The sequence below is a fragment of the Canis lupus genome, chromosome 11 (assembly GCF_011100685.1).
Source record: "Canis lupus familiaris isolate Mischka breed German Shepherd chromosome 11, alternate assembly UU_Cfam_GSD_1.0, whole genome shotgun sequence".
Lineage (NCBI taxonomy): Eukaryota > Metazoa > Chordata > Mammalia > Carnivora > Canidae > Canis > Canis lupus.
Window position 1 is genome coordinate 32,909,615 of NC_049232.1, and position 25,633 is coordinate 32,935,247.

Below are 25,633 nucleotides of genomic sequence, written 5' to 3' on the forward strand. Positions count from 1 at the left end.
GTGGAATAAGGGGTGAAAGAACATAATATATGTCACACTTTCATTCTGGATTGAATTGTCACACTAAACTGCTATAGGAGAGGAAAAAATATGATACTTCTAGGTTCTTTGCTCACCTAATAATTACATTGACAGAAGACAAATTAACAGGAGAAAACAAACTTAAACTCATGTGTCAGAGCCTGGTGAAACTAAGAGATCCAAGGGCAAGTCAGGCAGGTGAAGCTTATATGCCATCCTAAGCTAAGGAATGGGATGAGGCTGGGCATTAAAAGCAAAGGGGATAAGTCACACGACAATGAAGATAAAAGCAGATGTTGGGTAATTAGATGTTTGCCTGACATACAGAAAGGTCATTCAACTAAACTTTTATTTGTGGTAATAGCTCTCTTTCTGGGCCAGGCCACCTACCCAAATTATTTTAGATAGTTAAAGGAGAGATAAAAGTTTTTCTTGAATCTATTAGGTCTTGATTGCCTTCAGCTCACATTAATCTGTGAGCCAAAATGGCACATTTTGGGGTGGTGTATTCCACTCCCTTTCACTGTAAATATATACATTTTCAAATACCATAATATTTTATGGAAGATACTGATGGAGAACAAATATTAAATGCACAATCTTTTGACTCTATTTTCTGACTGTAAGGCAAAAATATTTCATTTACTTTTATAAAGCAAATTATATTTTAAAATATAATAGACAAGTAGTAAAAATCAAAGGCCTACTATTTAATGTAGGCCTAAGGCATATCCTCTTGAATATTTTTGTACTTTAATAGATGGTTCTCAAAACTATTTGCCCTGAAACTTCTCTATGTAACTTTGAATATTCCCCTAACTACTTGTTTCCATGAAATAAAAATGATAATAGAATTTGATATTCACTTTTTTAGTATTTCTCAAAGCGAATTTAAACATATGTTTTCAGATTGCATCTTTTTATACCTTTAATTTGTTATGGTTCTATGAAAATTTTAAATTAGAATTTGGCTTTATTGCATTTGGCTTTAAAATATATAGTTTCACTTAGAAATTGTTTTAAAGATTTTATTTATTTATTCATGACAGTCACACAGAGAGAGGCAGAGACACAGGCAGAGGGAGAAGCAGGTTTCATGTGGGGAGCCTGATGCAGAACTAGATCCCAGGACCCAGGGAACATGACCTGAGCGGAAGGCAGACGCTCAACCACTGAGTCACCTAGGCATCCCATAGAATTTCTTTCCCCACAGTTTTAAACTACTGGTCATCCCTTAGTAAATTCTTTTTCAGTGTTTTTTGGGTAATTTTTGTGTCATTTAAACTCATATTAGGTAGACTTAAACACATATCTATTACAGAATTCCCTTTGAAATAAATTCTCTATCATAGATTTCTGTACTCATACATCATTCAAAAATAGATGTTATTTATTATAGCATAAATTAAATTTTATCTAAAATAAGTGATTAAAACTATTAAATATGAAATATACGAGCAAGAAAGTATAATTTAATGGAGGGGCCATCACATTTGGAATAAAAAATTTAATTTCCATTTGAAGCCACAATATATATCAATTCTGTAATTTTGATCTATTTGGCTTCTTGGTCTCACTTGTGTCTGAAAAGCACATCATAATAAACCTACTTCTCTAATAATTTATATGTATGAATATGAAGTCAATATTTTGGTACCACAAAGTCATATATTTCCTAGTTATTGGAGTTAATGTTTTCTTGCTTTAATCTCCAACAAATTGTCATTTGTAGGTCTTTCAACCTCTTTTTATAAGTCATAGTAAAAATGTTAGTTTTAGGTGTACAAGATATTGGTAAAAGCTGAATATTAAAACATTTCCTTCTTCTGCCTATTCCTTTATGAATCCTCCCATCCCCTTCCCTGCATCCCCCAATATTACGCACATGGCACTTTGTGGGCCATGAAATGTCCCTGTCATTTGGATGAAATTTAGAGAAAATGTCTTTTTACCAAACATTCTAAATTCTTCACCTGTATGTTAGAGCAGCCATATTATTTTTATACCAAACAAGAGAAGAATGAAACTATTTTTGAAATTTAAAAATACTTAAATAGACTATGCACATTATGACAACCATGCAATTGCAAACATCTTTTGACTCTCAATGTATCTTAAGGCTTAGGCTTACCTGCTATTTAAGGCTTACCTAATATTCATTTAAATGGTATACTATTGAGCAGTTACAATATATCTATAATTCTAACTATAGAATTTTTGTTTTGAAATTTCTTAACTACTTTCATTTATCTTCTACAGGTCTCAATATTTGCATAATCCTTGATTTTTTGTTTAATAAAACTCAATGTTTTCTAAAAGATAAATCTAAATTAAATGTAATAAAATGTATTCCATGAACTAATCCCTGTAAATAGCTATCATATCTGGTTCTGGGCTGTAAAAAGATTCAGAATAAGTAAAGTAGCTATTATAACATATCTAATTAATTTCTTACTTCCACATCAATTTTAAATTGTGAGTGTAAAAAGTCTGATATGCTAGGAAATTATATTTTATTGGATTAATTTTATATAGATAGAAATTGCAGGTGGGTGAAGGCTTAACATTTAAAATGTAATTTGAGTTTATTTTTCTCATTAAAAAACTAGAATTGGAGTTTTAGAAGATAAAAACTCTATTATAAGTGATACTTTATGTCTAATTTAGAAAAAAAAGTTTCTAAAAGCAAAAAAAAATAATTTCTAAAAGCTCTATCTTATTTTACAAACCAAATGAATGCAATAGAAAGAAAGCAAAGTGAAGGTAAAGAAACAGTTAATTAGCAAATTGGATACTTACTTTGTAAATATAATGGAATTGAACAGCAAATATCTTTAGATACCCAATGGTCATAAAGGACAACAAAAAATAATATACAAAATAATTTATTAAGATAGAATTTTTTAAAGGTTGACCAAAGTATTAAGTAACCAAAATAAAGTAACACAAATTAACAAATGCTAGAATATCTTTTAATTATGATATTGAAGCACAAGCACAAAGAAAAAATTCTATAAGCATCCAAGAAGAAAATTCAAATTAGCTAAATAGAGAAAAGAAACAATAGGTTCATTTGACTGATAAACCTCTCCTGACCAGCATTCAAGGCAAAATCACCAAAGGATCACAGATTCTAAATGCAGATGCTAAAAAACCATAATCTAAGTTTTGGTTATGCTTCAATGATGTTGTACATGAGCATGAGCAACAGAAACATCTCAAATGTATATGGCTAGGTGACCAAATACATAAGAACAAAACCCCAAGCCTGACATCCTAGTGTCTAAAGCATCACAGTGAAATACAGTGAGACAATGGTAAAAGTTTAACAAGAAAATGCATAAAAGGCAGAGAATAGAGAAATGTAGAGATATCATTTAAAGTTGAATACAGACGAGCACATAGGTGGCTCAGTGGTTGAGTGTCTGCCTTTGGCTCAGGTCATAATCCTGGGGTCCTGGGATAGAGCCCCAGGCTTCCTCAGGCAGCCTGCTTCTCCCTCTGCCTGTGTCTCTGCCTCTCTCTTTGTGTCTCTCATGAATAAATAAATAAAATCTTTAAAAAAAATAAAGTTGAATACAGAGAAAGTAGCATTCAGTAACATTATAAACACCAAATATATAAAAATAAGAATACTGGATACTCAGTGATGAAAGGAACACACATAAGTTTGTCTTTTTCTTAGTGACATAATGTAACATGTATAAAAATTAGAGAAAATGCCAATACAAATTCTTGAACATAAAATACTAAAGGAAGAGATCTACATCTTGTTACTAAATTAATGAAATTAATAAGAACATTTAAAGATACAGAATATCATCCATCTATCCATCTACCCACCAAAATCTGTATTTTCACTGGCAAAAAATTGTAAGAGGGTATTAATCATAACTTCTTATTTGGAGTATCAAAAATAAGCCTAAGCCTGAGAAACAGTTGCATTCTTCTTCAGTTTAATATGGAAACCATATAACTGCCCTAGATTATGCAGGAAAAAAATTGCAGTGTTCACTTAAGCTATGCTAAGCTATTATAAGACAGGTTTTGACACTTTTAACTCATTACTCACCCAGATGATATTAATCAGGGAAGACCAGATCTCTGACTTAGAGGTACTGAAGAAACTGGGGAGCTGCAGAATAAGAATGTTTTCGTAGGCTCTTTTCAGATACCCGGGAGGATGAATCCTTGAAAAGGACTGAGGCTGCTCCTCTCTCACTTGAATTCCAGTGACATTCACACAAGAGAAGTACATAAGCTATTTGGCCTACGTTTTTTGGCATTTAGAGATTGCTGATAATTTACAAACAATCTGAAATCAAGATGCTGGCTGGCAGGGATAGAAAGGGAACCACCTTGAGAACTGCCTGCAACGTTTCCGATTTGGTCATGCAAAGACACTTGCTGCCTCTGTGAACCTGATTTAGTTCAACTGAACTAACACTGAAGAAAGAGGTCTAGATGTGAGTTATTTCACAAGAATCTACCCTCAAAAGAAATGCATTGAGAGGACTAGATCCCAAAAAGCCAGGAACTGTAAGGAAGATGAGTCATAAGTTAAAGATGAGGAAGCATTGCCCATACCAGGGAACTATAGTCCAAAGTGCCCAGATAAGGGATTTATGAGGAATCCCCCCCCAAAAAAATATATATATACTATAAGAGGAAGGATCATGTTTGGTGCCCATGATCTGCTGGATTGCGTTTCGTCTAGATGTCTAAAACCTGTCCCTTTAGGCCTAACCCCAGAGGTACTACCGACAACATCTTGCAAGAGGGAAGGAAGGAGAGGGCAGGAGAAGAGATCACCATCACCTTCCAGTTGAATGTTGTATCAACTTGGGTGATGGATGAGAGTAAGGGAATTTGAAAGTCAGCTGGGTTTGTTTATTACCTGAGACTTATTCCAAAAGGCCAAAATTTCATCCAGATGTTTAAAAGAAAAAATAAAAAAGCATATCAAAGGAACAACTTAAAGGGATCACCTGTAAAACCAAATAAATTTGCTTTAGCTTGTATTTTATCAAGACCAGCTCATTCAATGCACTAGAAAAAAAGTAGAGTAAATATTGGGCAAGCAAACAAACAAATCTTGTCAGTATTTTTCCAGGAATAAACAAAGGATAGAAGGAAGAATTACAGTCAATTTTTTCTTCATTTCCATAGCATATGGAAATGAAAGGTCTATAATCCTGTAATTAGCATTAATATCTGTTAATAAATGAACTCTGTCAAAGCAAAAAAGATTTTATTGAGAGTATTCTAATTGGGCAGAGAATCCAGAATATGAGTTCAACTCTATTGAAACAAAGAGCTGAAATGTTTTTAATATTTGCAGCAGGAGGATCACAGTCCGCCTGTGTTTGTCAATTGGCCTTTTCCAAAACAAAAGTAAACTTCTTCATATCTTCCCAACTGGAGGTCATTTACAGCTTGTAGCAAGGCATCCACCAAAACCATCCAATAGAGACCCTGAGATAGGGGCATTATCTTCTTTGATTATTATATTTCAAAGAGATGGCTCTCAGTACTTGAGAAAGACAATCCTCAGTTATAAAACAAGAAGGATATTTTTAAAGTGACTTATAGCTCATATGGGGCAGAGAAAAGACTGACAATTACTTTTTTAAAAAGTAAATGCTCAGGCAGCCCTGGTAGCCCAGTGGTTTAGCACCGCCTTCAGCCTAGGGTGTGATCCTGGAGACCCGGATCGAGTCCCACCTCGGGCTCCCTGCATGGAGCCTGCTTCTCCCTCTGCCTGTATCTCTGCTCCTCTCTCTCTCTCTCTGTGTCTGTCATGAATAAATAAATAAAATCTTTTAAAAAAAGAAAAGTAAATGCTCTAAGGGAACGGGTTGCATATTAATGCATAAACTGCCTTTTATGCATTACTATGTGATGGACTAACATATTTCTACAAGTGAATCTTAATATCCAAATCTCACTTTGTTACATTTTTTATTCATTTAGCTTTCACTTACTTTTGAGATGAAAGGATCAAACTGAATAACTCCAATGCATTTACTTAAATAAATCCAATATTAAAAACTCAAAAAGCTGAAAAACAATGTGTTCCTAAAGAAAATATTTTAGTAGCAAACATACAGATCTAAATAATTTCTTCTGAGATTCAAATAAGTGACCTGGAGAATCAAGTACCAGAAACATCTAAACCTCAAGAAAAATAAATAAATAAATGACTAAAAATATATGACAAAAATATAAAATGATGATTATTTTACTTTTTCTGTGAATTGATTTGAGGTTTGCCAGTTTTTTAATTCAATCGATAGCTTCTATCCTTTCTCTAGCACTCTTAATCAAACATACATAACTTTATTCTTATTTGTAAGCAATATTCCAACCATTTCCCCTCATAAAATACATTATTCTCCCTCCATTACCATTCAGTTCTTCCACTCTCTCTCTTCATGTTTTTGTTTTTAAGATTTTATTTATTTATTCATGAGAGACACAGAGCAAGAGAGGCAGTCAGAGACACAGGCAGAGGGAGAAGCAGGCTGCATGCAGGGAGCCTGATGTGGGACTCGAACCCAGGACTCCAGGATCAGGCCCTGGCCTGAAGGCGGTGCTAAACCGCTGAGCGATCCAGGCTGCCCATCTCCCTTCATGAGTTAAAGCATTTTGTAAACATTTGTGGTTTTTAATCTTCCTTTTCCCCGATTTATTTTTTTCCTTTTCCTATCTCCAATGAGTCTGTATCATTGCAAAAGCAAACAATCAAACAGAAATAAAAACAAAAATAACTGTTTTCATGTTTAAGGATATGGGATTTAACAGAAGCAAGTAGGTTTAAGGAAAAGGATTGGATGGGGTGGAATTCAGGAGGCTATGTGTGATGTCACTGCCTTGTGCTACAAGCTTAGGGGATATGATCTTTAGATCTGGCTGCTGTTGCCACTGAAAGTGTTCTCCCAAGGGTCAAGTGTCCTCAACCTTTGCAGGAACAGAAATAGACAAAGCTGCACATAGCAAAGCATGTAGCACAAGTTTGGCAAGTGAATTCACTTAATGGAAACTTATTTGCATCTAAATAATGTTGCAAAGGAGGATGAGAGGTTTTGTTTTACCTGTCCAGCCTCTGCTCTTAATGAAAACTTACTAGAAAGAAGTAGAAATTGGTACCAAATGTCAACTGATTACATGCAGTACAGTATAGCCACTGTCTACTGAATATTTAAATATATCCATTTGCTTATCCCTAAATTTTAACACAACAATAATGACAGTAACAATGCATTTTTTGCTTAAGAAAAAGAAGGAAGGAAGGAAGGAAGGAAGGAAGGAAGGAAGGAAGGAAGGAAGGAAGGAAGGAAGGAAGGAAGGGAGGGAGGGAGGGAGGGAGGGAGGGAGGGAGGGAGGGAGGAAGGAAGGAAGGAAGGAAGAAAGGAAGGAAGAAAGGAAGGAAGCTCAATCTTTCCCCAAAATGGACAAGCAGTTACATCAGTCTTTGTAGTTCTTTCTGGATAAGAATTATTCTGCTTCTAGTTAACTACAATGCCCCCTACATATGCTATAATTTAAAGAATAAGTTATATAATAAATAACAATAAAAATCTTTATATATATAATATAACTGGTAAGAAGAATAACAGGAAAAAAAAGATAGTTGCTTTATATACAAAACCAAAACAAATAAGGTCAAAGTATATAGATAACCGTTATATTCTTTATTTTTGTACTTTGTCATAATCTTATTTATGATGTTCTTTTACTGCTTAATTCATATGCCCTAAATTCTAAAATAGCTCCTTCAGTTGATCAGTGATTTTTAACTGATGAAGTACCTCAAATGATTATGTATGAAATATCTGAGTGTTGAGGGTATTGCTTAGATGAACTGTAGCTGTTTATTAATTTTTGCCACTGGTATGGAAGTACTCAGTTATCCCAAATAGTTCCCTAGACTCCAGATATATTCCTACTATTCAATCCCACTTCCTTTGCTTCCTAAAATCATGTCCAAAATAAACTTACTTGTACTCAAATCTTCCTCTGAAGTTTTTGTTCAAGTGAATAAAACTAAAGCAATTTTAAGGTCATTTTATTTAATTCAGTAATCTCCATCGTGCCCTGTTTGTTCAATGACATGAGGAATTTATATTTTGTAGGAGGAAAACTTGATATCTGTTCTATGAAATCATTGCTGGGTCTTCTAGTGAAAGCATCTTCCTGAGTAGAAAGTCCTCTGGATAAACAAAGTCTAAAGATTTAGGAGGAGAAGAAAAAAATGTATAAGTGGATTATTAGATATAATGGTGAAACGACCCATTTCTATTTCCATCATTCTCAGGTCCATGAACACTAACTATGATATCTCAACCCCATATATAGTTTTCTGGTTTAGAATATAAAATATAACCTTTAAAAGAGTACCCAAACTTTATGGTATGTGGCCCTGTCTGGTATTTTATGGAGACTTTGAAAAAAGCATATCAATATTCTTAGTAGACCAGCTGCCTCTCAGTAAATTAATTACATCAAAAATAAACGAGAGGAAAAAAAATCATTGCATCCTATCAATAGATACTGCAAGAACATTTGATAAAATTCAACAGAGCAACATAATATAAACCCTTTACTATCACTGGACTAGAAAGCAATTAGGCAGGTATAATAAAGACTGTAACCAATAACCCAAAAGAAGGTGCATGAAAATTGATGACATAATGAACTACTTTGTTTAAAATAATTATCTAGACAAGGACAACTACTATCGCCTTTATGGTTTAACATTTCTTTGGAGAATTTGGCAAATACAAGATGAAAACAAAGTGATTTACATCAACTTCAGAAAATATAAAATCTCCTTGTTTTGCTAAATGAAAAGATGAAAACCTAGAAAATTCCCATATTAGGTTTGCTAGAATGAGGACATTTTGTCTTAATTTAACCCTAAATATCAAGAGTAAAATGAATGAAAATATTCCATTGGCAAAAATGAAATATACGTACTTAAAAAAAACTCATGAAGAAATACTCAGAAAAGACATCTACATGAAACAATTATAAAGCCATTAGCAGACATAAAACAATATATAAAAACAATGTAAAGTTATTTATAGAAAATACTTAGATATCATCATAAAAATATAAGTTCTCAATTAATATATGTATTTATTTGATGGAATCCCAATAGAATCCTGAGATTTTCATGTAATTAAATCGAATGATCTTAAAACTGCTTTAGTTTTATTCACTTGAACAAAAACTTGAGAGGAAGATTTGAGTACAGTAAGTTTATCTGGGACATGATTTTTGGAAGCAAGAGTGAAGAAAGAGGGGTAATGAAGAAAGGGAAAAAAAAGTATTCATAGTATAATAGTTTATGTTTGTGGATCCTGGGCATGGGGGGGGAAGGCAATCACTGGGCTGACCTAAAAAGTATGGAGAACTGTGCATCAGATTGCTAGGGGCCTGGAGTGATTCTCCACCATCTTTGTTCCTTTGTTCTTTAAGGATGGCTCCAAGGAGCATTAAGTCAGGACTGCACAAAACTAGGGCCAAATAAGCTGTAGGTGTTGCAAAAGTTCAGGAGCTGAAGAAAAATCTTAGATAAGACCTTGATTTTGTCTAGGGTCTGACAGTGACAGGTAAGTCTAAATTCCCAAGGATCATCTAATATACATGATTAAAGTTAGATCAAAAGAAAGTGACAGAGTATAGCAGAAATATCTGCAACAAAAATTGAGAATAAATAAGAATAAATGGTAATGTTATTAAACCACTTAGTGGAGCATTTCCTTAAAAAGATATTAAAATGTAGGGGAGTCAGACTGGCCTAGTCAGTAGAGCATGTGACTCTTGCTCTCAGGGTGGTGAGTTCAGGCCTCATGTTGAGTGTAGAGCCTACTTAAAAAATTGTTTTCTTTTTAAATAAAAAGATATTAAAATACAGAGAGTAGACACTAATCAAATTAACTTAGTGTTAATGTAAAATATACAAACCAATCAAACGAAACAGAGAAATCAGAACTAAATTCCCAAATATGACATATTAACAGAGATGAATGCAGCAAGTTTGATTCAGTGGAAAATGACAAACACTTTCATCAATGGTAGCAGATACATGGTATTCAACAGAGGAGAAGAATGAATTCCCAGCCTTCATCACAGTCAAAACTAAAATCCAGGTGAATAAATTATTTAAATATTTTTAAAAGCATGAAAATGTTACAAGGAAATTCTAAGATACTGTATGAATTATTTGAATATAGAAAGTCTTTTCTAGGCAAGACTTAAAATCAATAATCTATTTAAAAAATAGATATTTGGGTGCCGGGATGGCTCAGAGGTTGAGCGCCTGCCTTCGGCTCAGGTCGTGATCCCAGGTCCTGGGATGGAGTCCCACTTCAGGCTCCCTGTGAAGAGGCTGCTTCTCCTTCTTCCTATGTCTTTGCCTCTCTCTCTGTGTTTCTCAAGAATGGATAAATAAATTTTTTTAAAAAGATATTTGATGAGAATAGATCTGTCAATGGACAAAAATAGAACAAAAATATTGTATCATAGCAGACAAAATTTCTAAGTTATTTATTAGTAATGAGTAAATGAATACATATAATAAAAATGGCAGAGATGAATTGTTATTACAAAAAAGAAAATGTTTTTAAAATTGATAAGTAATAGATGCTCAATTTAATAATAGATGCTCAATTTGCAATTCAAAGATGCATTATAGCTATATATATATTATAGCAATACATCAAAAATTGAAATATGTATTTCAAATGTAGACATCATTCAGTTATTCTACTTTGAAAAATTAATCAATTACAAAGTACTTAAATAAAATCATATTTATTGTTTGCTTTGTTCCAAAATATGGAAACAAAGTGAAGGACAACAGAGAAATAAATAGAAAAAAATTTAAGAGGGTACTTTAACCAAATCAGAAAAGCAATTATAATCAGTAAACTACTTAAATTTTTATAAAATCTATGATGACAATTATGTAGACAGTTTTGAGGGAATTGTCATATTTGAGGGAAACATATTTGGTAATATCATGGCTCATCTGTGTGTAGAGATGCGAGACTGTTATGATTAAGTAGATGCAGATGGATGATGTATCCATAGAGAAAAACAGCATATATGATATGGATTCAGTTAACTGAAGAGTAAGATTGGGATGACATTACATATGATTGTAGGAATAGTGAATTTTTGCTGTGTTAATTTTTTCTTGCTAAGAATAGGTAAATAGATCACACAAATTTTAGAACACATATAATGAAATATCTTCTAATAATTGCTATTATTATTTTTATTTTTCTGATTATATGAACTAAATATATTATTAAAATTAAATCATAATGCTTTTTTAAAAAGTAATTCCAAATTTTATTTGAAATATTACACTTATTAAATTGAGTGAATATGAAACAAAAAAGGTAACAATGAATAAAGACTCCAGATACATAAATATTACATATTTATATTAAAAAGCATCCTCTCAGTAATAGAGAAGAAGATCAATTAAACAGAATAAAAAGCATAAAAGAAAGTCATTGTCATATATAATGTAGGATATAAAAAAAGGCAGTTTAAGTCATTTGAGAAAATATTAAATACTATAGAGAATATTGAGACTTTTTGCTGGTTGAAGCATAAAGTTTGGCTTTTCTCATTATATTACAAGAAGGAAGGAAAGAAGGAAAGGGAGAAGGAAAAGATGTAACATTTAAATATAAAAATGAAACAGTAAAAGTATTTAAGTGAATTATATTTTATAAAGGGAAAGCCCTTTTATTATGATACAAAAAATCAATAAATTACAAAGGAAATTATTAATAAACTTAACTACTACAAATGTGGCAAACATATAAAACATACAAAGCTAAAGAAAATTTTAACAAAAGACAATCTGGTCAGATAAATGTTACAGTTCCTTCTGGATTTTGTAATTTCAGCTATTTTTAATTTTCATAATTATGTTTTATAGATTCTGTTACTATAGTATTATAGTTTAAAAAGCAGTATATTAGTTTCCAAGAGTTTCTGTAACAATATCCTACAAACTAGATGGTTTACCACAACAGAAATCTATTCTCTCACAGTTCTGGGAACCAGAAAATTGAAATCAAGGTGTTTGTTTTGAGGGAGAATCTGTTATGAGCATTTCTCCTTGCTTCTGGTAGTTGCTGGCAACACTTGACATTCCTTGGCTTAAAGACGCATCACTCCCATCTCTGTTTGTCATCATATGTGTGTCTGTATCTCTTTGTCTCCTCTTAGGAGGATACCAGTGATTGATTTAGGACCCACACTAATCCAGCATGGTCTCCTCTTCACTTGATTATATCTGCAAGTGCCTTATTTCCAAGTAAAGTCATTTTCATTGATGCAAGGATTAGGACTTCCATATACCATTTTAAAGGACACAATTCAACATGTAACATAATGTAAATATCTGTAATTTATAGAGTATTTTTTTTCCAAAAAAAAAATCAGTGCTAGCCTTCTGTTTGTGTCATCCTCACCCTCAGAGTTTATGGAATATGTGTAATTAATAAAAGTAAATACTAATATGTTAACCCTTTAAGACACCTTTTGAGAGATTTCATCTTGACTTTTGTCCTTTGGTTTATTATTAGTTGCAGTTATCAATATATTCGGTATCTTGGGAAGGGAAATAATATTAGAGATCCACGTAGTGTCTGCATACTATGTGCATATATGTTCATAGTCAAGAAAAGAATATATATAAAATACACACCCTGTGTCTAAAAATCATTTTGTGGGTGGGAGAAAACTTTAGGAGTCGATGAATATGTTTAGAGCATAGATTGTGGTGATGGTTTTGCAGAAACCTTGCTTCAAACTCACCAAGTTGTGAACATTAAATACACAGCTTTTTATATGTTAATCATACCTCAATAAAGAGGTTTTTAAAAATTGCCTTGATCTATTCATTCTCACATGTGTTTTTTTTTTTTCAAAAGTAATCTAGAGGCTTAAAACACACACACACACACACACACACACACACACACACACACGAACATTGTATTACATTGTTTAATCTTCAATAATGCTCTTAATGCCCCCATCTTCCGTAGAGCTCTTTCTTTCACACTTTCTCAGTTTCTAAGTGGCATGTCGTTCATTTATACTGGGTGCAATCTAAGATGTTTTTCTATATCACAACAAATAAATGTTAATACACCTTGTAAGAGATTACACAAATGTATTTAATCTTTTCAAACCTGTTACTAATACCATATTCTAGAGATTTCACTCACTGATATTTGCCATAGCAGAACCATGGACTATTAGAATAAAGTGTTCAAAGATACATTGTTTTTAAATGTTTTCTCACATAACTATGTGCGAAAATTCTTAATAAGAACATTCTTAATAAGAATAATGGAAGATGATGCCCGTTTGTTGTCAACTGTTGCTGAATGAATTTCCTAGAATAATGAAGGAGAATAATTATTAACAGTATCATTTTTACCAAGACTTTTAGCATTACATATCAAATTATGGACTCACTGATGTGTCCTAAAAATCCTTGCTGAGGAAGCAAACCTACAAGGGACAGAGGGACTACATGTGGGTGTGCTGGGTGCCCAAGAACAGAGGGGAGTGGAAACCCCTGTCAATCACCCAGAGGTCTGTGATCTGAATAGAGAGCTCTACTCCCTGAGAGCTTGAGTCCCTTTGTCCCTCACAGGCATGCTTTTATCGCCAAACCTCATGACAGAGAAAAAAGTACAGGGAGGCCCCTTGTTGGTATTCGGTGTTTAGAGCTGCTGCACAGAGATTTTAAAAATCGTTCTTTGATTTTTCAATTTACTCTCTTCTAAGGCTGATAATGCTTGAGGGTTGTGCTGAAGAGAGATTAGAGACAGGTAATAGAAGCCACGGAAGAAGCAACACTTGTTTTCTGCTATGGTCAATATGAAAAATTATCCTACTTTGATGAATGGAAGCCTGGTGTGCTGAGAAACACGGAAATATGGAAAAATGTAAATTGCACAGCCCTTTTACATTCAAAGGGAAATTCAAGTTATGTTTAGAACTGGGTTCTCTCCAGATGCAAGTGAATGACAAACCCTGTGTGTCCCCAAAGAAACATTCTCTATAGACAGAAATACAGAATAAGGCCTATATCTTTATTTCTCTTTTTTATGCTGCATGGCAAAACTTTCGAAGCTAATCATTTTTACGTACCATACCTACTGGAGGGCATTTCTCAAACTGTTCTCTGAGAAATTCTTGCTTTCTGGGCAGCCCAAGTGGCTTAGCAGTTTAGTGCCTGCCTTCAGCCCAGGGCGTGATCCTGGAGACCCGGGATTTAGTCCCACCTCGGGCTCCCTGAATGGAGCCTGCTTCTCCCTCTGCCTGTCTCTCTGTTTCTCTCTCTGTTTCTTGAATAAATAAATAAAATCTTAAAAAAGAAAGAAATTCTTGTTTTCTGAGATTATTACAAGGTGCCTCTAACTACAAATTGCCAATCATAAACAAACGTTAGTAACATATTTTTCCAATAATTTGTTTTTAACATATATGCGATTACTTACATATCTGTCTCTTACTTGTCTAATAAATACTGGGAATTCCAGAGCATAAAGGAGAGATGAGAGACAGTCTACTGATTTGAAGTCAGATATTTTGTTTGATAAACTAACATATATAGTGCATTCACTATATGCTAGCTGCTGATCAGAAGTTCTTCGAATGTATTAATTCCTTTGATCTTCACAATGTAAGGTAGGTGTTAAATTAATTAAACATAGAGGCCATTATACTGAGGTGGCTCTAATGCCATGGCAGCCTGTGCAAGCAAATCAAAATCTAAGCCTCTAAGTGCCTCTGGGTTATGAATTGAAACCTAAGGACAATCAATCACAAGCAGCTAAAAGGCTTTAAGCTACAGTCAATCACATAATTTCCTTGCTTTGTTTTTGTCATCTCTCTACTAGAGTCTTTCTCCAGCTTGGAGTGGACCACTCCTAACTACTTCTGGTTTTGCGCTGCCTGATTCCAATTCATTTTTGTTCAAATAAACTCTTAAAATTTTTAATATGCCTCAGTTTCTCTTTTAACATAGATAATTTAACTGTCATCATTGTATGGAAAAGTGAAGCAATCCACCTCTTAGTGTAAGGACTGAAATTTAGATAATGGATTTGATTAAAGGCCAAAAGTAAGCCCCTCCCTACAAACATAATCACCTGATTTATAATGAAGGTACAAGTTGGCTAGATTTAATAAGAAAAGAATATCCTTTTCAACAAAATGTATAGAAACAATTGAACCTCCAAATGCAAAACTGGAATATTGATTTAGAAGTTATTAAAATTTCTAGAATGAAACATAAAAGAAAATATATGTGCTTTTAGATTCAGCAAAGACTAATTATATCACCAAAAATATGCATGAAAGAAAAAAATAACTTGAATCTTATCTAAATTTTAAAAAGTTTGCATAGCCACACTGTTAAGAAAATAGAAAGATAAAGTGAAGACTGGGAGAAAATATATATAAATCACATTTATGACTAAGGATATAAATCCAGAGTATATAAATAACTGTTAAAATCAACAATAAGATGATACAAATAGATATATTACAAATATACGAAGAGACATTTTGACAAAGAGGATACACTTTATGGGTGTCAAATAAACATGAAAATACACAACATCATTAATTACTAGAGAAATACAAATTAAAATAGAAATGAGATACCACTACCTACTTATTAGAATAGATAAAAACAAAACTGACAATACCAAGTTCTGACGAGGAGATGGAGAAACTAAAACCAACATGGTTGGTGAGAAGTTACAGGCAATTTGAAAGAGAGTTTGGCAGTTTCCTGATTGATCAATCGATTGATTGACTTTAAGATTCATTGGTGGGGAGGAGCAGAAGGAGAGAATATCCAAGCAAACTCCTGATGAGCATGAAGCCCAGCTCAAGGCTCCACATCACAAGCCATGAGATCATGACCTGAACCAAATCCAAGAGTCAAATGCTTAACCAACTGAAAACCCAGGTGCTCTTCTTATTTTTAAGCTTTATTCTTGAATAACTACTTAAAAATGGAACTATACCCTGAAATATTTTTTGCACAAAATAATTTATGTAAGATTTGTTTTCACTAAGAAAGATAATTTAATCAGGCTTCATTTCACAAGCTCTTCTTGTGGGTGTATAATGTCATCTTAAAAGTTTCCTTTAGTTAAATAATCTTTTAAAAATCTAGCAAGGAATAACAAGAAGAGAAAGAAATATAATCTGATTTGTGAGCAAGAGGAAATGGGCTTCTATATATGGAACAACAAATCAAAAACAGCAATGATGTTTACAATGTGTAATCACAGATTTGTGCTAAAATCATTGAGAGATATTCAGAAGGCTCCTTTCCTTGATCAATTTTCCCAATTGCCAACTAGTATCCCTTGCACCTCTCAAATGTTTCTGGGAGTATCTAAGACAGTCTGAGCCCAAGTTGAGGTAGAAAAGCTCAAGAGACTATTTTACAATAATAGCTCCATCTCTGCTGCTTTTCTACTTGTGTTCTGTATATCTACCCATGTTTTATATAGTGCCTCCGAATAAGTCAAAGTAGTTAGGTTCCCATTTCAAGGGGGAACACATAGCCTAAATCTCTTTCCAATACAAACCCCTAACCCCAAACAATAAAGAGACTCATTCTCCTTTCTTTTCTGAGTCTCCAAGACATTCCATCTACTATTCTCTACCTGTCACTTACTCTATTCAGTAAACTCTGCCTTCACTTTTGCTGGATTGCATTTGATTTCTATCCTGCCTGATGCCAAGCACCATCTTGGCTGATCCTTTGGAACCCCCTCCAGGTATTCAGACCCAGCCTGCCTGCATCAGTTACTACTGGTAGTACTACACATCTATCTTTTCAAATATGAATCTAAGCAAAAACTCTGAGATGTTAATGCTTTGCAGATAATTATGGTAAATAAAGAAGACAATAGTTCTCTGCTAAAAAAAGATCAGAAATTGAAATTTCAAAACAGAGATATTTTCTAATATATTGTTTTTAAAGCATCCTGCTTTATTTACTTATTCATGTTCTGATTTCTCCTGTTAGGAATGTAAAAAAGTTAAAAATGTGATTTTTTTTCATGAACCTATCAGGGTGTCATTTATAACTCCCCAATAAATACAATTTGTGTAACACAGCTCATATGAGAGACAAGGCAGCAAATAGTTGATTCAATTGCCTCACAAAATCCTCAGTTCTATTGTAAAAAAATACAAGCCAAGAAAGAAACTCCCTGTGGTGTAACATGAGGATCAATTATTCATTTGATTCGTGTAAACTGGCAGGAATGACATTATTTGACAAAAAGCTTTTGTTTATATGATTGAAGGCAAATGAAAAAAAGAAATCAAATAACTTGAATATAAAGGCTTTATTTACATAAGAGGCTTATGAGATCCATGCAACTGGGGTTCAGTCAAAGCAACACTTCCATCAATGTATATTTATGATTATTTTAATTTTCTTTCTTTATATACATTTCCCAGAAAGAAGACACCTCAGCTTGATGATTCCAAGAACTATTTATGCTTGAAATGCAAAGGCTTTTGATTTGTTTTTTTTTTATAAAATATTTTCTGCATTATAGTGGATATATAAAGATAAAATAAAAGCCATAAATTATAAAGTAATCCAGAAATCAAAACTAAATTACTATAGAGGAAACTTTTTTTGCTGTATTTCATTTTTAAGAATACCTTTTTTGTGGGTAGAATGTTATATATATTCATTTATGAAAATCATAAAAAAGCATAATAAACGTATACTTTGATATTCCAAATAATTAGATACTGATTAGATTTAAATGTGTAGGTGTGCAATCTCTTTTAGTCTAAATAGTCTCAAATTGGAAATTTGTTTTTACTTTTTCCTTTCCTTTTTTAATTTCTATTTAAAAATGACTTCCTCACATCATCAGAAACTCTTAAGAAAAAGCATAGCCTAATTGACCTCTAATCATTACTTCCCCAAGTTTTATGTTATCTATTAAACATGTATCTCTTTCCAAATTTTTACTTTTACAAATAGTACAAAATATTTTACTTTTCATTTATTATGCTTGTAGAATGAATTCCTAAAATTAAATTATTGATTAGCTTCTAAATGTTATCACTTATTTTATATTGGCAGAGAAAGATAAAAAATGTATGCAAGCATACAGTTTTCCTACAATTGCTGATTTCATGATGTATGATTATAAATTATGTAGAAAAATAAATAATCTTTGTTTCTCATCAATAGAAAAATATAATTTTATAATTAATTTGTAAATTAACTATTACTTTTGAATTTTAACCTTTTTAAATTTATTATTGGAAAATTATCTTTTTCTAAAGAGTTTGTTGATGCATTTATTATGAGTACTCTCCTTTATGATGTGCAAGCTCTTAATTTATAGATGCTATAGTTTGGGGTTGTCAATGTTACAAGTGTTTTGTCTTCAATAAGCCACCATTTTTTGGTGCTTTAATTTTTTGTTTATCATAAGGTACAGAAATGTTTATGTGTTTACTGAGATTTGTTTTGTTGGGCCCAGAGAAAACTTTTTAAAGAAAATTTTGGGGGACGCCTGGGTGGCTCAGGGGTTGAGCTCTCCTTTTGGCTCAGAGTGTGATCCCTGGGTTCTGGGATCGAGTCCTGTATCAGGCCCCCCACAGGGAGCCTGCTTCTCCCTCTGACTATGTCTCTGCCTCTCTTTCTATGTCTTTCATGAATAAATAAAATTTTTAAAATAATATAAAATTCAAGACCATATTTCTTATTTATGCTGTTCTAAATATTTTTTCTAGTTTTTATAGCTTCAACAGGTATACAACCATTATATTGCATATGTCAAAATCATAATTGAATAATTGATTCTCCATATGAAGTATCTTATTAGGAATTATTTTGATCAGTCATAAATTGTATCCATATTGTATTACTAAGAACTGATTATTCTGCAACATATAACACTTCAAATGTCTATGTAAATAAAGCTTTCTGTTTTACATCATAGTCTTTATATTTTATAGGCAGAAGATTAAATTTAAATAGAAATGCCCTTATTTTATTTAAGAGGATCTCAAATTTGTTTACTAATTCCAAGGGCGATCTCCATGTATATCTGTAAAATAGGATTAAATAAATGAACATCTGTGGAGCTTTTGTTGGCATACTATGAGTGTAAGTGAGGTTGGATGATTATTCCCCACTAACATCTCTTCTAAATAAACAGTATTAAGAAAGTATTCTGTAAATTAGATAAGTGTCACCTGATGTGATAAAATAAACACTAACAGAAGTGAAACTCACTAAAAAAGCAGAGCAGAAGTCATCCATTTTAAGAGATAGAAAATTAAGGCATGTAAGCTATTATAGTGGTGCCTTATAAAAGCAGTAATAGTTAAGAAAGAAAAGAAAGACAAACTTTTCTCCAGAAAATTCTTGAATGCCTTACAAAACATGAATTTTCTTTTTTTTAAAGATTGTATTTATTTGAGAGAGAGAGAAGGTGAGAGAGAGAAAGAGAGTAGGTGGGGGGGGCATAGTAGATGGAGAGGGAGAAGCAGACTCCTTGCTGAGCCAGGAGCTCAAGGTGGGCTCAATCCCAGGACCCTGGGATCATGACCTAAATCCAAGGCAGATGCTTAATCGACTGAGCTACCCAGGCACCCCAAAATGTGAAATTTGTAATCAATAAGACCACTAATCTGAGAGGAGATCTTTTGTCTCTCTTTGTGGTTGGATTTTTAAAATCAATTAGCAGCTAGATTAATACAAAGTTTGTGTTTTAGATTTATCAGTCATGCCACTTCCTCTAACCAACCACCAGGCACGCATGTATGCATGCAGATGTGTGTGCACAAACACACTGAGTTTGGAACTAATTGAGGATCAGAAAAATTGTTATTAATGAGTTTAATTAGTTAAAATTGTGAAACTGAGATTGTTGAATTACAGCGAGTAATCATTGGATAGGATAGAGACCCTGAGAAAAAGTTTCATCTGCATAGTAACATAGCTTACAGATGGTTCCCACCTTATACTATAAGGCAAAAGAGGGAAAGAAAGAGAAAGAAAATGACAGGAATATTATATATATATACATAATATATATATGTATATATATAGTATATATACATATATATACTATATATACTATATATATATAGCATTAGAAAAAAGGAGGGGGAGGAAAAGAGGTAAAGGGAAAGAAGAATGCTATTTTTAATGTACCCCCCCCATTAGAAGATTGATAATTCACTCATTCTCCAATGAGGTTAACAGTAAAACTAAAAATTGGTATTCTTATACAAATAGAACTTCACTAAGGGCACATGAGAAAAATGAATTTCCCTCTAAATATATATTATCAAACATGTTAGAGACAAATTTTGAGAATTGTCTTGTTTCAATAAAAGAATGAAGGAAAACAAATACACATTAAAAAAAAACCCACCTGTACCTGTCATGATTTACAATATGCAAAGTGTCTTCTATAATTATTGTCTAGTCAACTATAGCAAAGTTAAATTTAACTGGAAAAATTAAATAATAACTGCAATGTATGTCAACTTAACTTTTTAAATAAAAGAAGTTATAAAACAGCTTATTCTTAATTGAGAAGCAATAATTTTGAAAATATAATTATGGATATACATTATATGTCTCATATAAGTATGTCAATATAATTCAAATGAACATTTCTACAGTCCATTACACTTTATAAAACTTTTTCTAATGCCTATCTCACAGGACCCACTAAGATAGGTGAACATTGCTATTTAGGATAAGAGAATGAGGTCTTAATGAGTTTATGAAACTTATCTAAAATCAAATAGAAAGAATATTCTAGAATATGATCCCCAATTTTATGAATTTCTTTCTTCCATGATTAGAAAGAGATGAGGAGGGAGAGACAGAGACAGTGCCTGTGCATACATACAGGCCTATATTGGTGTGTATTCTGACCAAAATGGATTTTGGTCAGAATTGATAAGATCTAAGAATGATGATATGGGCCAGGTAATAATACGCAGGACGCTTTAGTTAAAATACAATGTAAATAAATCAAAGTGAATATGCTTAGGCTGGTTGAGCAATTTATTTTCAGGTAAGAACTTATAATGGTGCTACTCATCCTAACAGGATGAAAATATCTTCTATGTAAAGCAAGATCACTCAGATAATATATAAAACAAAGACAGTAATTTTGATCTTTGGAGTATGATGTGCATTTATTTAAGAATAAAGATGACATAATAATGATATAGAAGATAGAGTATTTTTGCCCTTGTAGAACCTACCATATAATTCAGTAATTCCACTTCTGGAAATATATCCAAAGGAAATAGAAACACTATGTTGGAGAGATATCTGTACCCCCATGTTTTTTTTTTTTTAAGATTTTATTTTATTTATTCATGAGATACACAGAGAGAGAGAGAGAGAGGCAGAGGCAAAGGCAGAGGGAGAAGCGGGGTTCATGCAGGGAGCCCAATGTGGGACTCGATCCCGGGTCTCCAGGATCATGCTCTGGGTTGAAGGCGGCATTAAACCGCTGTGCCACCAGGTCTGCCCTGTACCCCCATGTTTATTGCAGAATTATTTACAATACCCAAGACATGGGCATTCATCAATGGATTAATGGGTAGAGAAGTTGTGGTATATATGAACAGTAGAATATCATTCAGCCAGAAAAAAAGAAGGAAATCCTGCCATTTGGGACAACATGGTTCAGCCTTGAAGATATTATGCTAAGTGAAATAAATCAGATTTTTTTTAAAAAAGGCAAATACTATATATGATCTCACTTTAACGTAGAATCTAAAACAAACAAACCAAAAAATAAAAAATAAAAATAAAAATAAAAATCCCTCTTAGGAAAAAAAAAAAAAAAAAGGTCAGATTTGCAGCTATCAGAGGCAAGAGGAGAGAAGAGAATTGGAGGAAGGTGGTCAACAGACACAAAATTCCAGCAATAAGATCAATGAGTACTAGCGATGCAGTGTACAACAGAATGGCTATAGTTAATATTGCTGTATGGTATATTCGAAAGCTTTAACAACGGTAGATTCAAGGAGTTCTCATCATATTATCTGTATGACATGATGGATGTTAACTAAATTTATTGTGGTAATTATTTCATAATATATGCAAGTCAAGTCATTAGCCTTTACAAAAGCTTATACATGCTGTATAACAATGACATCTCAATAAAACTGGAAAAAAAATAAGTACAGGAAGATGGCAGCATAGGAGGACCTTAAGCTTATCTCATCCCACAACCTGGTACAACCAGATAACACTCACATCACTGTAAATAACCCAGAAAATGACCTGAATACTCGCAGAACAAACTTTACAACTAAACATAGAGAAGAAGCCACATTGAAGAGAGTAGGAAGAAGCATAGTGGGGAGCTAAATAGATCCCCAACCTTCTGCAGGATGGAGGGATCCTCAAGGGTGGACAAAAGAGAGAAACACACCATCACAGGAAAGACAAATCCCCATAATATTTGCTTTGAAAATTAGAGAGGCTGAATTTGATGAATTCTTAGAACCTGTGTGACTTAAAGCCTAGAATATTAAAAATCAGCAGGCTTGGTTTCAGGAGAGCCTGGAGGGTGATAAGAAACTGAGTCCTCACACTTAAAGAGAAAGCACAACAAACAGCCTGAGGAGATAACAGCTCAGAAACATCAGTTTGAAAAGCACCTGGGGCATGCAAAAGAGAGAGTTGTTTATGCATCTCTGAGGAGCGGAGATCACTGGAAGACTCCTCTAGGAACAGGGAAGTTGGCAAGTACCATTTCCCTTTCCCACCCCCAGCATAAACAACACCAACCACCTGTAGGAACCAGCCTAGCACTCACATTCACTACCTAACTAGCTTAAACCAAGCCCCATACTCCCACTGTCCCATACTTCAGCAGATTCACCCTTTCCAGTCATGCTTGCCTCAGTCCCTGCACTGCAGGTCTCTGCCCCAGAAGATCAGCATAAACCGTGCCCACCCAGGTCTCCTGACCCATGTGCTTTGAGGGCCTTCATTCTAAGCAACAGCAGCAGGCCCTACCTGTGGAAGTCCAGCCTGCAGTTTCTTAAAACTGCACACACCATACAGATCTGCCTTGGCTGGCCTTGATTCTGGCAGCAACAACAACATGTCTCCTTTTGCAGCAGACCAGCATGTACCCTGTTAAAACTGTGACTGGTCCTGGAAAGCTGGTCCCACAATGACTGCAGGTCCCCTCTCATCAGTGTGAAATCTTGCAGGCACTGTGTACCACCCCCCTTCCAATATGCTCTTGGCTAAAGGCCATTTAAACTGGGGCCACAAGTTTAAATGTGTGTGCCAGGAACTTGACAGGGGTCAGCACCACTCCAAAGTGACTCTTGTCTTGGAAAGATAACCATGCACACCACTCAGACTGAAGCCCCTGCAGCAAGCTGGGGACAGAGAGTTGGTAATTATAAGCCCCATGCACAAATGAAAACTTTTCTGGTGACAATACAAGAAAAGTATCCTGCAGTTTAATGCTACTGCACCTCTAGCAAAAGCCTAGTCTGACTAACTCAAGTCCAAGGTGGCTCCAGAATGGTCCACTAACAACACAGGGACCAAATCCTGCCCACCGTAGGCAAAGAGAGTCACTGTAGATAAGTAGTCTGAAGGAAAAAAGTAGCCAAGATAAAACAGCAGGGTGTATGCAAAGCCCATAGGAGACACCCCTGAAGCACCAGGTTCTGGTGAACAGGGGACATTGCACTCCAGGGCACCACAGGACCTCTTCTTCATAAGGCCATTATTTTCAAGAGCAGAAGATGAAGTTGACTTTCTTAACACTGAGAAACTGACTCAGAGAGGTAGAAAAAATGAGGAGAGGAATATGTCTCAAATGAAAGGACAGGACAAACCCACAGTAAGAAAACTAAATGAAATGGATATAAATAATGAACTTGATAGAGAATTTAAAGTAATGATCATAAAAATTCTTGACTTGAGAAGAGAATGGAAGATATCAGTGAGACCTTTAACAAAGAGAGAAAAAACAATCAGAAATGACGAACACAATAAACAAAATTAAAAATACACTAGATGGAATAAATAGCAGACAAGAGGAAGCAGAAGAGTGAAACAGCGACCTGGAAGACAAAGCAATGCAAAGTAATTGAACTGAATATCTGGGAAAAGAAAAAAAAAAAAAAAAAAAATATATATATATATATATATACACACACACACAATGGGATAGTCTTAGGGTAACAGTGACTCTATCAAGTATAATACTTGAATTATAGAGAGCTCAAAAGAGGGAAAGAGAGAAAAGGGGGCAGAACATATATTTGAAGAAATAATAACTGAAAACTTCCTGAATCTGGGGAAGGAAACAGAAATGCATAACCAGGAGGCACAGATCTTTCAATAAAATCAATCCAAGGTTATCCACAACCAGACAAGCAATAATTAAAATTAAATAACATGCTACTAAATGAATAAGTTAACCAAGAAGTCAAAGAAGAAATAAAAAAATTACATGAAAACAAATGAAAATGGAAGCACAATAGTCCAAAATCTTTAAGATGCAGCAAAAGGGGTTATAAGAGACAAGTTTATAACAATACAGGCCTACATCAAGAAGCAAGAAAAATCACAAACAAATAACCGAACTTTACACCTAAAAGAGCTGGAAAAACAACAACCAAATGCCCAAACCAGCCCCCAACCGGCTTCCAGGCAGGGAAGCCGTGGCTGGGAGGTGGGCTGAGGCAGCTCGGGTAGGGACTCAGGGCGCAGTAGGGACACGGGGCGCGGGACAGAGCCTCCCATCGGCTCCCCTTAGGTGCCGAGATGCTCAAGGGAGCTGGGGCAACAAACAAGGGCAAGAGCCAGGAGCTAAAGAGGACACCTCCTGGCTTAGGTCCTGTGGTGGTGGACCCCAGAGGTGGTGTCACCATAGCCATCCACGCCAAACCCGGGTCCAAACAAAACATTGTGACAGACATGAGAGCGGAAGCTGTGAGCACGGCCATCTCAGCCCCCACTTCGGAAGGAGACGCTCATGCCAAGCCCTTTTGGTACCTGTCCAAGGTCCTGGAGCTAGGAAGAGTAAGTGGTTTTGGATGAGGGTGGTGAATCTCGTAAAAAAGTGGTGAAGCTATTAGCATCCACAACCACTGAAGAGATCTTGGAGAAATTAAAGCAACAGGTCTAGAAAAATATAAAAGCAAATTTTGAGAAATACATCCTTTTTTTTTAATTTATTTTTTATTGGTGTTCAATTTACTAACATACAGAATAACCCCCAGTGCCCGTCACCCATTCACTCCCACCCCCCGCCCTCTTCCCCTTCTACCACCCCTAGTTCGTTTCCCAGAGTTAGCAGTCTTTACGTTCTGTCTCACTTTCTGATATTTCCCACACATTTCTTCCCCCTTCCCTTATATTCCTTCACTATTATTTATATTCCCCAAATGAATGAGAACATATAATGTTTGTCCTTCTCCGACTGACTTACTTCACTCAGCATAATACCCTCCAGTTCCATCCACGTTGAAGCAAATGGTG

At 34.2% G+C, this 25,633-nt stretch overlaps 1 pseudogene; it reads left to right on the top strand.

Moving 5' to 3' along the window:
* Positions 1-4,738: 4,738 nt before the first annotated feature.
* LOC100856273 lies at positions 4,739-25,280 on the top strand (annotated as a pseudogene).
* Positions 25,281-25,633: the final 353 nt, after the last annotated feature.